The 14,743-nt window shown below is 40.6% G+C and overlaps 1 protein-coding gene across 14 annotated transcripts in view; it reads right to left on the bottom strand.

Moving 5' to 3' along the window:
• Positions 1-14,743, bottom strand: part of B3galt1 (beta-1,3-galactosyltransferase 1) — a 548,045-nt gene that overhangs the window by 95,993 nt on the left and 437,309 nt on the right. The window contains exon 1 of one of the 14 annotated variants that reach the window (XM_029536540.1): positions 3,751-3,770. The exons of the other annotated variants lie outside the window; for them this stretch is intronic. The gene's annotated coding sequence lies outside the window, so the exon portion shown is untranslated. Of the gene's footprint in view, positions 1-3,750; positions 3,771-14,743 lie in introns of those variants that run through there. 14 annotated transcript variants of the gene reach the window in all.

Genomic DNA, 14,743 nt, shown 5'->3' with positions numbered 1-14,743 from the left:
ATGCATCTTGTGGCCAATTTCTTCCTGCCCCCTTGCTTTCTTTACCTTTCTTGCTCTCAGTGCCTCCTCCTTTTCATCCATAAAATTCACAACTCTCATGACTTTTGCTCCCCAAACCATTATGTGTAAGGCCAAGCATCATGAATTCAACTGACTGAAACCATGAGCCAAGGCAAACCCTCCTCCCATGTAGTACTATCCAGCAAGGATTTGACCACGCAGTGAAGATACTCTGCAGTGAAAAGGTATTTTCACCTCATCTTTATGCTTTTTTTTTATTTAATCAAATGGCAAAGCAAAATAAGGAAATAGATAAAATGTTATAAATCTGAATATTTAGACATACATATCTTTTTAAAATTACCTTGGCTCAAGAGCGAGAGATTTACTGATTATTTCTATTTTCTCTAGCATTGTGCCACCTTTCCAGTCAGCTTTGACGGCGTTACGCTTGGAGGATGCTCATTTTTTTGGAGTCAAACTTGCTCTAGATCCAGGAGTAATGAGAGGATCCTCACTGCACTCTCTACGTGGCCTCTGTTTCCCTGTAGACTGCACATCCTTCATAGAGGCAAACACAAACAACAGTGTACACAATTAGCGAATAATCCCATGGTGACGGGAAATCATGAGGCATGCAAGGCCTGGCACCAGCCCATCACAAACACCTATCCTGCTGGCATCACAGGCTGTATGCATACGGTTAAGCCACGTTGCAAAGTGATCTAGTTGGTGACTTCAGAACTGGCCAGACTCTCTGCTTATTTCCAAACAACACCATAAAGTGTTTTCTGGGGTAGAGAAAAGCCTTCTGTTGTGCCATCAATGTGAAGTGTCCTCCATGAAATTATGTGGACACTTGGCTCCCAGGCTCTGATGCTATTTTAAGAGATGTCGGATCTTTGAGGAGCTAGAGCCTGGCGTGAGGAAATCAGTCTCATTTTGTTCCCACGTTCCCTCCTTACTGTCTGCTTCCCATCTGCCACATGAGTACCATCTGTCCATCTGTCCATCTGTCTCACGCTTTTGCTGCTGTGATATCCATCTTCATCATGTGAACAGGGACTATGGGCTGAAGCTTATGAAAGCATGAGGTGCAATATATAGTTTCTTCCTTTAACCTGCTATGTGGCTGCAGGCAAGTTGGCACAGATGCTAAAGTGCTTGCTACCAAGCCTGAAGTCCTAAGTTCAATAGCCAGTGCCCTCACACTGAAGAATGAACTGACACTTGCAAGATGTCCTCTAACCTCCACATGCACACCGTGTTCCACCCTTGTATACTCACGGATATACTGAAGAGATCAACAAATGATGTCAATTTTTACACAAGTAGTTTTTCATGGCGATGGGAAGTTTGACCCACATGACTCCTCTTAACATTATCTGGTGATGAGTTTCTCAGAAACAGGTGGGAGCTGCAATTCCTAAAGAAGGAATGCATGCTACTGTCCCTAAACTGATCTTCCTGACCATTGGATAGCAAGGACTACCAAGGCATTTTGGGTTCAGGCCCAGACAATCAGGTTACAGCATAGTTCGCAGAATGCCTTTAGTTATTTCCAGACCCTCACGTTCTAATAAATCAGGGCCTGAAGGAAAACTGTGGTTTATTTCTTATTTGCATTCATTATTGCCTATGTTATGTTTTAGGCCCTGTAGCTCATTTGGAATAAATCAGGAAATAATTGTTTTTCTTTTTCTTATCAAAAAGTGTGTTTATTTAGGAATAGAATTATTAAACTCTCAACACGTATTCATTTTACATATTAATAAAAGTGTATTCAAGATGCATAAACAAAAACTAGGAGAGCTTTTCGTGTTTACATCATCTTAATTTAAGTCCTTCTGGAACAACAGAATAATGTCAGACTATTTCCAGGAGCAATTCATTCCTATCTTCAGGCTTAGATTTGTACCTACTATACTTATGTCTGGGTACAAAACTCTTCCTCCCCTGGGCAAACAGTTCTACCCTACAGCTCTGAATTATTAACAATTCTAGTGAAACACATGCATGCCCCATGCATTGAAAGGATTGTAAACCTGCTGGAATAATTTCAGCAAATGATGAGGGGCACTAATGTTGGTACCTCTAGTGGGAACTACTTGTACTCAGTGAATAGACGGGAAAACATTTCTTAAAAGATACTTGGTGTATAATGAATACTTCAGTGGTATTTGGAGCCATTATACAAGAAAAAAAATACTAAACATCTCTATTACAGTAAACTTGACTGTTGAAAGTGGAGGTAATTCTATATATGATTATAGACTACCTTTTCTCTCTCAAAAGTGGAGACCCAACCCATATGTTGCATATCTTTGATGTGTAAGATGATTTCATTTCTCAGCACCTCTGATAGAATTCCATGCAAAAGCCTTTTGGCTACAGCTTAGCTCACAGCCCTGGGCCTGCACAGCAGCTCATCAAGACAATGGTCCACTGTCTTCAGGTTTTGCTTATATCACTTTCATTTATTCTTTTAAGGCACTTTGTACTTCCATACCTTACTAGCTTACCATATATCTCAACATGATTGTTGTGTAGAGAGTAGTTTACAGAGAAGGCAAACAATAACATAATTGGTCTCCTCAGTTGTCTCCACAGATACTGTCTAGTCTATATTTGGATTAACACATACAGCTATTATGTACATTGTAAAATGTTTATTTACAAGCTACAAACTCATTAAACTTACCAACCCAAAGTTGTTTCTTTATGCCCTTCTGATCATTTATAAACCAACTGAAGATTACTATATTAAATTGTAATAAAATATTAATTTCCCAAGGCTTTATTTTTCATAGAACGTTCAACATTTATTTTATAATTAAAGATAATGTCTACTTAGTTATTCATTTGTAAATTGTCAGAAAACCTGGTATTGTTCTGTGTACAGTCAGCATAGTTAATGAATGTTTGTTGTTTTAAGCCATGTCAACCATACGTGCAGCTTGATAATGAAGGAAGCAAATGATCACTACTGACTACAGAGCAGCTGCTCCTATGAAGGAACTAAAAACAATTTTTATTACCAAATATATGTAAATTTCACTCCTTACTGATGGGCTTCAGGTCTAACCAAACTCTGGGGGGAAAAAAGTAATATGTTTTAAAAATCACAACTCTGAGTTCTTTTTGTGCTTTAAAGTAACGGTTTTGGCTGTTGTTTGGTTTGGTTTTTGTTCTTGATTTTTACAGAAGAGTTTTGCCTTCGGGATTTTAATTTTCCCCCATTGTATCAAACTTAGACTAGTTAAATGAGTCATGTCTGAAATCCATCCTATGAGATATTTAATCAAAGTTTCTATCCAGTCCGAGAGAGAGAGAGAGAGAGAGAGAGAGAGAGAGAGAGAGAGAGAGAGAGAAAAAAAAGGTGCAATTTCTCCTGCCTGCAGAGGGAGCCTAGGGCCAAGATGGTGGCCCATGCCTGTCATCCCAGCTATTTTTGAGTCTGTGGCAGGAGCATCATCAAAGCTCAGGAAGTGGGTTAGTTTAGATAACACAGTGAGAAAAAGTCCCAAAGAGAAGACAAGGAAACAGATCCCAAAGACTAAAGTTCCCTTCCCACCAGTATTTGAGACCATGGCCAAGTAAGGAATTGGTAGGTGATTTCTTAAGTTTCATCATTTCCGTTTGCTGGGGACTCTTCCGACTCACTCAGAAACTTCTATCCTTAAAGGGGCTTTCAGATCGCTCCTGGACACTTGGCTGCTAAGGACAGGGGTCTGCTAGAAGACGACTCACTTTTTATTTTCTAGGAAAAGCTGGTTTTATATCGTCAGCATTGCCTAAGAGGATGCGCAATTTTCCCAGAAGAAGATGCTTTCAATTGCACAGGAACCTGAGTTGGAAAAAGAGCAACGCTCACTGAAAATGCTGTATTCTTGATACGGCAATCCAAAATTCATGTAAGTATTGATATGGTTTCAATGGATTTACATGAAGATACACTTAAAATCTCAATCAGATATTGAGTGACACGTCATTATGACATAAAAGTATACCAAAAAAAAAAAAAGAAGATGAAAATCACTGGGTGTTTATTAAGAGATGCTCACTTTTAAATAGTCTGTTTCATATAACATATTTAAAGAAATTCAGCACACACCTATCATTCTATATGTAATATGGTATTATTAAGTACTCTTTATACTTAGTAGAGGAAAAGAAAAACATTACACTTGTATATACTTCCCTCTTCAAATGTATTATGACTCAAAATCTGAGTCAAACCAACTGTCTTTTGCTGCATGTGTTACATTCTGGGTCCTTTGGTGGAGAATCAACAATGAATGAGAGGCAGATTGTCTTATGTAACATATGTGAGATGTCTCATGTGTAACACACATGAGAGCCTTTCATTTTGGGCCCTGTCTTCAATATGTGTAGATTAAATATCATGGTTGAATATATCTATAGGATTTGGAAACTTTTTATCCTCTGAAAGATGTTTCGGGCAGAAGAGCGTTGATGTCTTATCTTCCCTCCCATATTGTGAACTGCACTCTTCTAGAATGGCTCGGAACAAAATGCCAGAAGGACGGCTATGAAATACAGGGGCTTACGGTGCTCTGGTTATTTACAAACCTATGAAGTACTGGTTCAGTGTTCTGGGTTGCCAGATATCAGCTCTTTCACACAATTTCCTTTTCTCCTTTAAATGTCTCGAGGAAAAATACCTTACTTTGCTTTTTCACTGAACAACACTATACGAATGAATAAAATTCAATAAATGTATGAGAGAGAGAAACAACGTGGTGAATTTCCTGACCTGAAATGCACTCTTTCTCATAGCCCATGTCCAACCTTTAGGAATGTAGCCCCTTTCCATGTATGCCATTTCTTCAGAAAGGGAGCATCAGCAAAGAGCCAGGTCCTGAAGAAGGCCAACCTTTGTCCTAACCACCATCATACTGAAAAAAAAAAATTCTCTCCTATGCTCTAGAAGAAAGAAAAGTAAAACTTGGGTTTCTTCTTGATTATTGAAAAACATGCTATAATAGATAAACCACCATTCTGTAATCAATGCTCTACATCATTTTATATTCTCTCTGCCTTTGGTAAAGATCTGAACATCTTCAGAATCATGCTGCTGATGCACATGCCTGAAGCTCTCAGGGAATCTCAGGGAACACAGAACACATAAGACACCCTCTGCACTCCCAGTTTAAATGTTCTGTATGTAGAATACCATCTCTAGTATATGCAATGGTGTCGACATTAAAAAAATATTATATACCCTTTACAACATAAGTGTCAATAATCTGGGTAACATCCCTGTCTCCTTATTCCTTCATTCTATAGAAATTTATAATATTTCCCCATTATATTTATTAACCACCCCAGTGCACATATTATAAGATGAGAATTACATTTACTAGGTAGCTTAAGAAAGTAGTGGTTAAGTCAAATTCCTGCAGTAGCCAATTGTTACTCTTCATGATAGCATATGTCTTAAGAAATCTACAGGACAACACTGATCTGATTTAATAGAAGATAATTGTTTATACATAAAGGAAAAGAAAAGGGACTTCACACAGCTCAGCACTTGACTTTACGTTTCAAAAAAAAAAAAAATGGTGCTGGGGCGCTCTGAGCCTGGCTTGTGGCAGATCCTCCTTGTCACTTTAATGCATCGCTCTGTCCCTGATCACCTCCTTGCTCAGCATGCTGCAGGTAGTAGGCTGGCCTGATTATTATAGGGGACAATTGCTCCTGTGACATCTAGCTCCCTCATTCATCAAAACAATTCGTTTCCTCACACCCGTGGTTCTTACACTGTCCACAGCTCACACAAGCGCCACAGCCATCTCAATTACGGTCATTTTCATATAATGAACTGTACCCCCTAGTCAAAAATCAGTTCTGTCCCATGAGTTGATCATGAAAGAGGTCTTTTTACTTTAATTGCAGGGTTAAAGAAGTGTTAGGCTTTCCCCAATTTTTCTAAAAGAAAGCCACATAGCAAAACCCAATCTTTGTGACGATAAATTTTCTGTCTAATTTCTGTGTGACCTATACTAAGTGTAGCTGCCACCTTACATGAACATCCTCATCTAATGACCTTCTAGGCTGTTACTTAGACTTTTTAACAAGTACCTCGGTTCTGGTCCCCAGTGACAACGGAGAAACTGACTTAAATAAGTCTGAGGCCAGTCTTGTATTTTTCATGCTGCCCTTTACCTAAGAGCAGTTAAACTTAAGTAAACAAACTCTCGCAATAGTGCCTCAGTCATATCAACACCCTAAGAAGCCTACATGAGCATAAAATCAATGCAAGTCTATGGAAACTCTGGGTTCTCCCATTAGAGCAGTATATGTACTTTGCACAAAAACAGAGCCATGTATCGCAGACAGGACTGCATTGCCCTTCAGCACACTCACATCCTCATCCATCTCCACCCCTGGAGTTGATTTCCCCTAGATTCTTGTCACAGTAGGGAGAGAAGCTGCAATAACTCAAGATGGTACCATGCAAAAACACTGCGTCCATGTGTTTCAGCCTCTACGCTGCCAAGTTCCGGCTTGCTCCTAAGAATGTCTTGGGAGTAGAGGTTTCTCTGGCCCCATGTCTTCTTGTTCCTTCATGACGTTATTAACTCTTTCATTTTTAACATTTAGAGCTTAGTTGCCTTGGAAAATACAAGGCTGTTCTCTGTAGAGCAGGAACAGTGTTGAGTGCTTTATAGACAAATCTGGGTATTTTCTAAACAAGGGGCTGTTGGCTTTCTGTTCCAGTTCACTACAAAACCCCGGCATGTGTGGCAGAACTCATTCCTTGGATGTGAGGGTCAAATGGATTGCCCCCAGATTTAGATTTGAACCCCCTTTCAATACTTGTGCATCAACGGCATGGAGCCTGGTGGAAACTTTGGTGTCATGAGTGAAGAGCCCTTAAAAATAAATTAACGTTTTCTAAAAAGGACCCAGTTTGGTCTCCTTCCTCACATGCATGACCAATCTTCAGATTGCTGCTGTGATATAAAGCACAAGACCCTTACAGGATGAATCATCTTGATTTTTTTTCCCTAATTGCCAGAGCCCTATGCCTGAACAAGCTTCTTTCACCTATAAACTATGAGGCTTCATGCATTCCTTCCCATTTTCTGCTCTGTACCAAACCCTACTTTACACATAAGAAACTGAAAGAACTAGGAGCATCGAGTGTTAAGATCACTCAGCAGTGAGTAGCATACCTATTGAGAACAAAAACAAAGAGAAAGAAAGAAAGAAAGAAAGAAAGAAAGAAAGAAAGAAAGAAAGAAAGAAAGAAAGAAAGAAAGAAAGAAAGAGAATGCTCAAATTATACTGGTCATACCTAAGACAGAGGACCAGTCCACAACTAGGTGACCATACAAGAAACATCTTTAGAGAGCTTACTCCTTCATATTAACATTTAGAGCTTAGGTTGCCTTGGAAAAGCTGACTGTCTTACACACATAAACCTGCTTCTTTGACAGAGTAGCTCTGAAAGTGCACTATGCCTAAGTAAGGAGACTTGTGGGCCCAGTTGAACCACATTCAAAAATACAAAGAAGACATCCATATCAAGATAAAAATTCAAACCAAACTGAAAACAAAATAAGAGACCAACAACAAGATCCCCAAGCATTGCGCTGAAGGAGAGACACTAGAAGACATGATGTCATGGGATCTGGGGGCAGAGAAGGCAGTAGTAAGGGAGGGGAAGTGTCAGCAAAATCACAGTGGATGCTGGGCGATATTTTGGCCTACAGAAATGCCAGAGGGTCCTCACTATGACATTTTTTAAAAGAAGCATCAGGTTGTGAGACCTTAGAGGTACACCTTGAATGTCCTCACTTCATTCATGTCCCCACCTGTGTCCTATTACTAACATCACCTTAGAACATCCCTAAGCCAGATGATGAGCCACAGAAGAGTGGAGGCTTTGAGTTAAAATTTGGGAATAGACCCCTATGGTCCTTTTGATGCATAATCTAGCATGGCAGATTGAGATACACAGGGGGTGATTATAAGGTAGGATTATGTGTGCTGATACAGGCTGGGCTCTGTCACAGTGCTGGCTCACGGGGACCCCTGGGATGTAATTTCCTGCTCTTTTTATGGCTTTATCTGACAGAGCTGGAAGGAAGGAAGGGAGAGGAATAGAATGAACATAAATGGAAAGCCAAAAACGCAAGCAAGAAAGAGAGACAAAACCTATCATAGTTCTCCTCTTTTCTGAATTAGCATATTTCAGCAATTGCCTGCCCTGCTAACAGAGAAGTTAACCTTACTTTCTTAATATCATATTCAGCAAAAGGAAAAAAAAAATCCCTGCATATGTTGAGTGAGTTCTGAGCTCCGTAGAGCGAGGGACTAGCATCAAGCTAGTTGTAGCAGAGAATAACGGGAAGGGAACCTGTGGCAGCTCCTACATCCAGAGCTGGAGTCAGGGAGTGTCCTCTTTCCTGTGGAAACTAGAATCATTGTAGGCTGGTTTTTTTAAGGCACACCCTGAACGCTCACGAGCCAGCTATACTATCTGATGAGAAGGCAAATAGGAAATCAAGTCAAATCAACCCCGGGCTGACCTCCGGATACCCAAGGCCTAGCTGGAAAAGCAGCCCCTGTCTTTTTCAGATTGCAATCAGTCTTGTGCTAAGATTATGAGGGAGATGGTCACAACCTTCCATATGACTAATCACTCATCTTTTCCCAGCATGTGACTAATCTACTGGAAGAAACCTGACATCACCGACTAGAAGCATGGAGAAGTAATATATCTCCTAACTTTAGACCTATGACAGTGGGGACAACAGAGCTGGCTTAGAATCTAATGATTCTGACTGGGTGGGCAGGCTAAGGTACTTTTCACACAACCTGTTATTACACTCAACTGAACAGGCCGCCGACTTATTTCTTTCCATCTAATGATAGCTCCACTTGGCGAATGCTCTAGTGAGCCAGGCTCCTTCGACATAAATTCTTCCTCATCACTTCCTCTGAGGGAGTGGATGGTAATAACTGTTGTTAGTTCATGTTACAGATGGGAAGGATGCTTGAGAGAACAAGGACTTTGTCCTAAGCAAGATGGCTGAGGGGTGCTGAAAAGATGGGACCTGAACCTATTTATTTGGATCTGAGAAGACCCTCTGTTTACTCTTCACATCCACTGTGCTCTGACATTAGAAAAAGACATTTTCCACTCTTACAAAGAGAGGAGAAAGGAGGCCATGAGTATGTGTTTCTGCAGTAAATGCAGCGAATTGCCTCTTCCTTCCAGATGAATTCTGATCAAGATTTCCTTGGGCATCCACACAGTTTCTTTCCTTTCTGCCTCCTAAATTCCACCATGATTACACCTTTCCCTCTCTGCAGAGATTCTCTGGTTGAATACATCAGCAGAGAGCAGTGGTGTGAAATGATTTTTTTCCACCGCCCCCCCCCCCAGATGGGCGAGTCACTCGCTAATTCAGTCTACAGCAAAACAATGCATATTTCAAATCCCTTTTCTGTGCCACTGAAGACTGCCATTTTAGAGAGCTGCATGAAAATGAAGTAGAGATGGATTCCACGTGGAACAGCCCTGATCACAGCCTATCACTGAGAAACGCCCTTCTGAGTAAACTAACATGGCTTACTACTAGCACGTGGTACGGACATGCACACTCAACACGAATACTTGTCTCTAGGAGCCAATGCATTTCTTAGTAATAGCCAGAACTAGACGTGGAAGCGTTCCATGTGCTCAAATATTTGCTCCCTTTGCCTCTTCCAAGGCTCTGTCCACAGCAATGATAGTGGCCATCTCCCTGACTCCCTGTTGGCTGCCTCTAAGCCAAAACCCATGAGCTGTGCAAAATTGAAAAACAGAGAGGTGAAATTGTAGAAGTGGATGGTCTAAATGTGAGCAGGGTCCCTGCAAAGAGCCTCAGAGGAGATCCCTATGTCTAGCCTATGGATAATCTCCTTTTCTCAGGAAAAACATGAATATGGAGGTTCCTGTAGTAGTATAATGTCACACAGACTGCCACAGTAGAAGTTGAGACTATTGAAAGATTATCAGTCTCTTCCAAAAGATAAATATTTCTTGAAATGTTATGGTCAAATCTGTTAAGAAATCTTTATATCTACATCCATATCCATATCCTTATCCATATCCACATATCTATGGATACACATTTAATATATATCTATATATCTAATAGATACACATATGCATATATATATGTATACATGGATACATACATACATAGATATGTGCATATATATGCTTAGTTCAGATCACTACATTTAGAAATATAAGTTTTGAGCATAGGAATGGAGAACATGGGGACATAGAATTCTCCAGAAGGAAAGGGAGGGACAGAAGGAGAGATCCAGGGAGACAGCAACAGAATGAACAATAGAGGAAATAATGCAGTTGTGATCTCAAAATGCTGCCCTTGTCCTGCTGGATGCAGGAAAGGAAGAAAGAAAGAAAGAAAGAAAGAAAGAAAGAAAGAAAGAAAGAAAGAAAGAAAGAAAGAAAGAAAGAAAGGAAGACAAGAACTCCTTCCTACACTTACTTCCTCCCAGCTTCACAGATGCAATGGGCTTCCAGGTCTCAGCTGGGTGTTTAGGTCTACCCCATGATGGGTATCTTACAGTCGAGGAGTCTTCTGTGGGCTGGCCTGAGAAGTGCACACCACATGTAACATGATTCCAGAGGAAACCTTGCTCGGAATTTGAATATTTAAGTTACAAATCAACTACTGGGGCTGAATCCTTTTGAAATCAGAACTGTGTGGGTCTGAGTGCCCAATCCTGACCCTGTGTTCACCGGACATGGACTCTTCAAGCACGGGAGCACACACTGAAACAAGAAGGCTTGACTGTGTAGAAGACAGACAAAGCTGCCACATCTGGATGGATGCCGACTGCACACACCATCCAGATGTTTGAAAAACACGCTGTGCGTAGGTGGTAAGGTTATGTGCTTGGCAGTGTTGTTATTGGTTTCAGGTGGTGAGAGACTCATGCTCTTGTAAGTTTAGTGCTGCTTGCGAAAACCTGCCTTGATCCCCAAGAAGCAGAATGTTAAATGCATAGGGTGCCCCAGAGAGCACTGAGGATTAGGGTCTGTGTCTATGCTGCTGACTTGTAGTGATTTGGGTGAGGTAGGTAATAAGGTAAGGTCCCCAGCCATACAAATATTTTTCTCCCTTTCCTCTCTTTCAGAAGGATTTCTGCCACTCTGAATCAGAAGCTTGATATCAGCTCTGATTTTAGCTATTTTAAGCCTCTTAACTTTCTGGTCCTTTTTCTTAGATTCAAAAGCAGGTTGCATCTATTGTGTTGTTTTTTTTCTCTCAAACCCCCCATCAATAAGCCTCCTGGTACATGAACTATTGAGTGTAAATACAGAGTCACAGACTCTCCTTAACCTCTGCGTGGAAAGTGTCAGAGGATGAAGTTCTGGGAATCTCTTTTAAATAAACTCCCCAGGTTAGACTAATGCAGACATAAGAGACTTTGGCTGCAGCATAACCTTATTCTGGGTCATAAAACCTTCACTTTTCAATTTTATTGACCTATAGAATCTAGAAATCAAGTAACATAAAAAAGTTATGAGCCCAAGTATCAGGGTGCTTCTGAAAATGTACTGTAAGCAGTAAGAGACTTGATAATCATTCATCACAGACACTTGCTCTGGAATATGGTCTTGCACATGGCAGGGTTTTTTCCTGTCTGAAATCTGATTTCCATAGAAGATCAATAAGAGAATACGTTGCCAATATGGTAACCATTTATTATTTGATTTTTTACTAAAACCCTGCTCTAAGCAATTGGCATTTGAAACAAATCATTCCTCCATCAGCCATAATCATACTTTATTGCCTTTGTTCTCAAGTATTCATTTCATTTCCAATCTCCTATTGTATAAAGCAGGCACAGAACTTATGGAGTCTAGTTTATCACAGTGCAAATGGAGTGGAGACGAAAAGCAAATGGGAGCTGGGGGAATCTGCCTCAGATGCACAGGCAAGACCCTTTCTCTAGGAGGCCCCCCGCACTGGTCTGTGGCGAGGCACATTGAATAAACACGGCCACAGAGAGTCAAACTTTCAGAAGCATTGCTGACCTACTTTGTTACAATGAAAACAGTGGTTTATCTGAAACCAAGGCGAAGCACTTAGGAAGTGAATTCACATTTCCACAAGAAGAGAAGATGGTTGGGGTTTGGAGACCGTCTTGGCAGAGGTCTGCATGGTTTGGTGCATGACATTCTCTCTCTGCATGGACTCTGAGAGGTTCAATGAGGCCTAGCATGGCTAACCTCTAATAGCCAGCCGAAAATGTAAGTCCCTATTTAGGTGCATGATTCTGAGTATTAGCGTCATCTGGACAGGGTGTAGGATTGTGTGCTATTGTCTTAGTTTTCCTGTATTTTATTTTTCTTCCTACAAAGTCAATGCTGCCTGTATTTCATACTTTTCAAATCCAGCTATGGTTTTGCAATTGTTTTTCCAGATTCTACAATGAGCCGTCTACCCTCCAGAGTGGTCTGCATGCAGAACCAAGTTTGAACAGGGATTTACGTGGCTATCGTTTTCTCCCCATACTCAGCTTGTAGGTAGCTGATCTAACACGGAGCTTAGGCACATCCATCGGAGTTGGTCACTGTTCACATCGTCCGAGGAAGTCAGCACTGTGTGACTTAACTGTCACCGTGGCTCCCTTCAGTATGATTGGCTCAGACTGGGTTCCTCTGCAGTTACAGCTCTACAGCGGCTCCCCAGGAGGAGTTGCCAAAGATGCAGGAGACATTCTTTCCCACTGTGTCCAAGTACTGTGAAATTCTAAGACAGACGCTTTCTTTTCTTTGTCTCCGGAGCATCTTTTCACCTGGCCTATGTTCATTTCTTAGAACAGTGGTGCAGTTTTTCTGTCAGGCAAACCTTACTCAGAGAAGCAACTAAGTGGGATGGGGAAGACTTATTCTCCATTCATGGTAGAGCCTGAACGAGATTTAAAAAAAAAAAAAAAAAAAAAAAAAAAAAAAAAAACCCACCACCACCAACAAAAACCGATGTATCTCTTTTTGCAAAATTGCCAATGAATTATATATAAATGGTGTAACAGTCACACACACAGGTCTTCCTGTGCCTGTAAAAGGCCTCTGTAGGTTTCTCCTCAAGTACTCTCTTTTAATTTTATTTGTCACAAAATGTAGAAATGACTTTGACATTTGAACATTTGTCATTTGTATTTGCATATGGGATGCATACACACACACACACACACACACACACACACACACACACGGTTAAAAGTGTTACTAGCTTCACTGGAAATCATCCTACACTAAAACAACTCATGCCGATGTGAAATGCCGACTGCACATCATATGTTTCCTCTCATCTGTTTCCTCTTTTCGCCCCGCAAATGATTCCGCTTCCAAGTTAAATTTTCGGTGCACCTCAAACTCTTTCAACAAGAAAAAGTTTCTTATGTGTCAAGAGGGGCTGGCAATGTGACTTCCAGAAGATAAGACGCACAGAACAATACAGTATTAGGCATGGTGTCTGATTTTCATACAGAGGTATAAATGAGACTTCATAAAGGAAAAACTCGTTTTAGGTTGTCACAGCTCTGGTAGATATGAGTACAATGCCTTCAGCTCCAATTTATTCAGCCCCTGCCTGGATCTTGGTTGTTATTATATTCTTTCCCAATCTGTGCAGTAGTATCTGGTGAGTTATTCCTGACTGGCTCCTTAGAAATATGGTCACAAACTCTGGAGGTGCCTTATTAACTGATCCAATATCCCAGAGATTAGGGGTTCTGGGAAGAACACGAGTGACTGAATGAGCCGCCTGTAGCACACGCTTCTGTGTTCCTGCAGGGCTCCTGGACCCCGCCTTATTTGCTTTTCATGGTTTTACTTCCTGTAGTTACTCAAGCATGTTCCCACCCAACACATATGCTTGCTGTCAGTTTTTGTGGAGTCACCTGAGCAGTAACTACCCCTTGTGGTTGTGTCTCCTCTCTGAACTGACTATGAGGCTAGAGCCCAATCACTCCAAGTTCTGCATCAGTTAGTGCTCCAGTGGATTCTTCTTTTGAATGGCTATATTGAAGGGACGTATCACCTGTTCTAATCATTCCCAATAAGCAGACAGCCTTCTCTTCTGCTTCAGTGTGCTTTACCCTGCACTGTTAACACTTGCTAAAATGCAATGAAATATATTGACGTGATATGTCTGCCATTATCTCATCTAATCCTCTTCTGTCCTGTACCCTAAAACTTGGTTCTTAGGGTACTGTCAGTCTTGAACAATGACTTGGTTTTATGGAAAATTTTATGTATGCTGTTAAAATCTAAAGAAACTGTAAAAAAAAAAAAGAAAGTCATTTCAATGTATGGAAAGGTCAAGACAGTAAATATAGTCACTATTTCTTTAGTAATTGCCAAAATATGTCCCAACGGAAGCAGTATCTTTTACTAGGTATAAGCACATTATGATTCAGAAACCATATCCTACTACAATTTTTATAAATAAAGTTTTATTTGAGCATGGCCATGGTCATCCACTTATGTTGCTTATGCCTGTTTTCTTGGTACAATAGCAGAGTTGAGTAGTTTAATTAATTGCTTTTTTTTCCACATGTAATCAAATACCAGATGAGAAGTAAATCAAGAGAGGAAGGATTTATTTTGTTTGACAGACTGAGGGTGCAGTTCATCAAGGCAAGGAGTCATAAGACTGCCCCATGCACCCACTTTCTC

The sequence above is a fragment of the Mus pahari genome, chromosome 3, assembly GCF_900095145.1.
Source record: "Mus pahari chromosome 3, PAHARI_EIJ_v1.1, whole genome shotgun sequence".
Lineage (NCBI taxonomy): Eukaryota > Metazoa > Chordata > Mammalia > Rodentia > Muridae > Mus > Mus pahari.
Note: the sequence above shows the minus strand (reverse complement) of the source record. Positions and strands in the feature narration are given on the sequence as shown.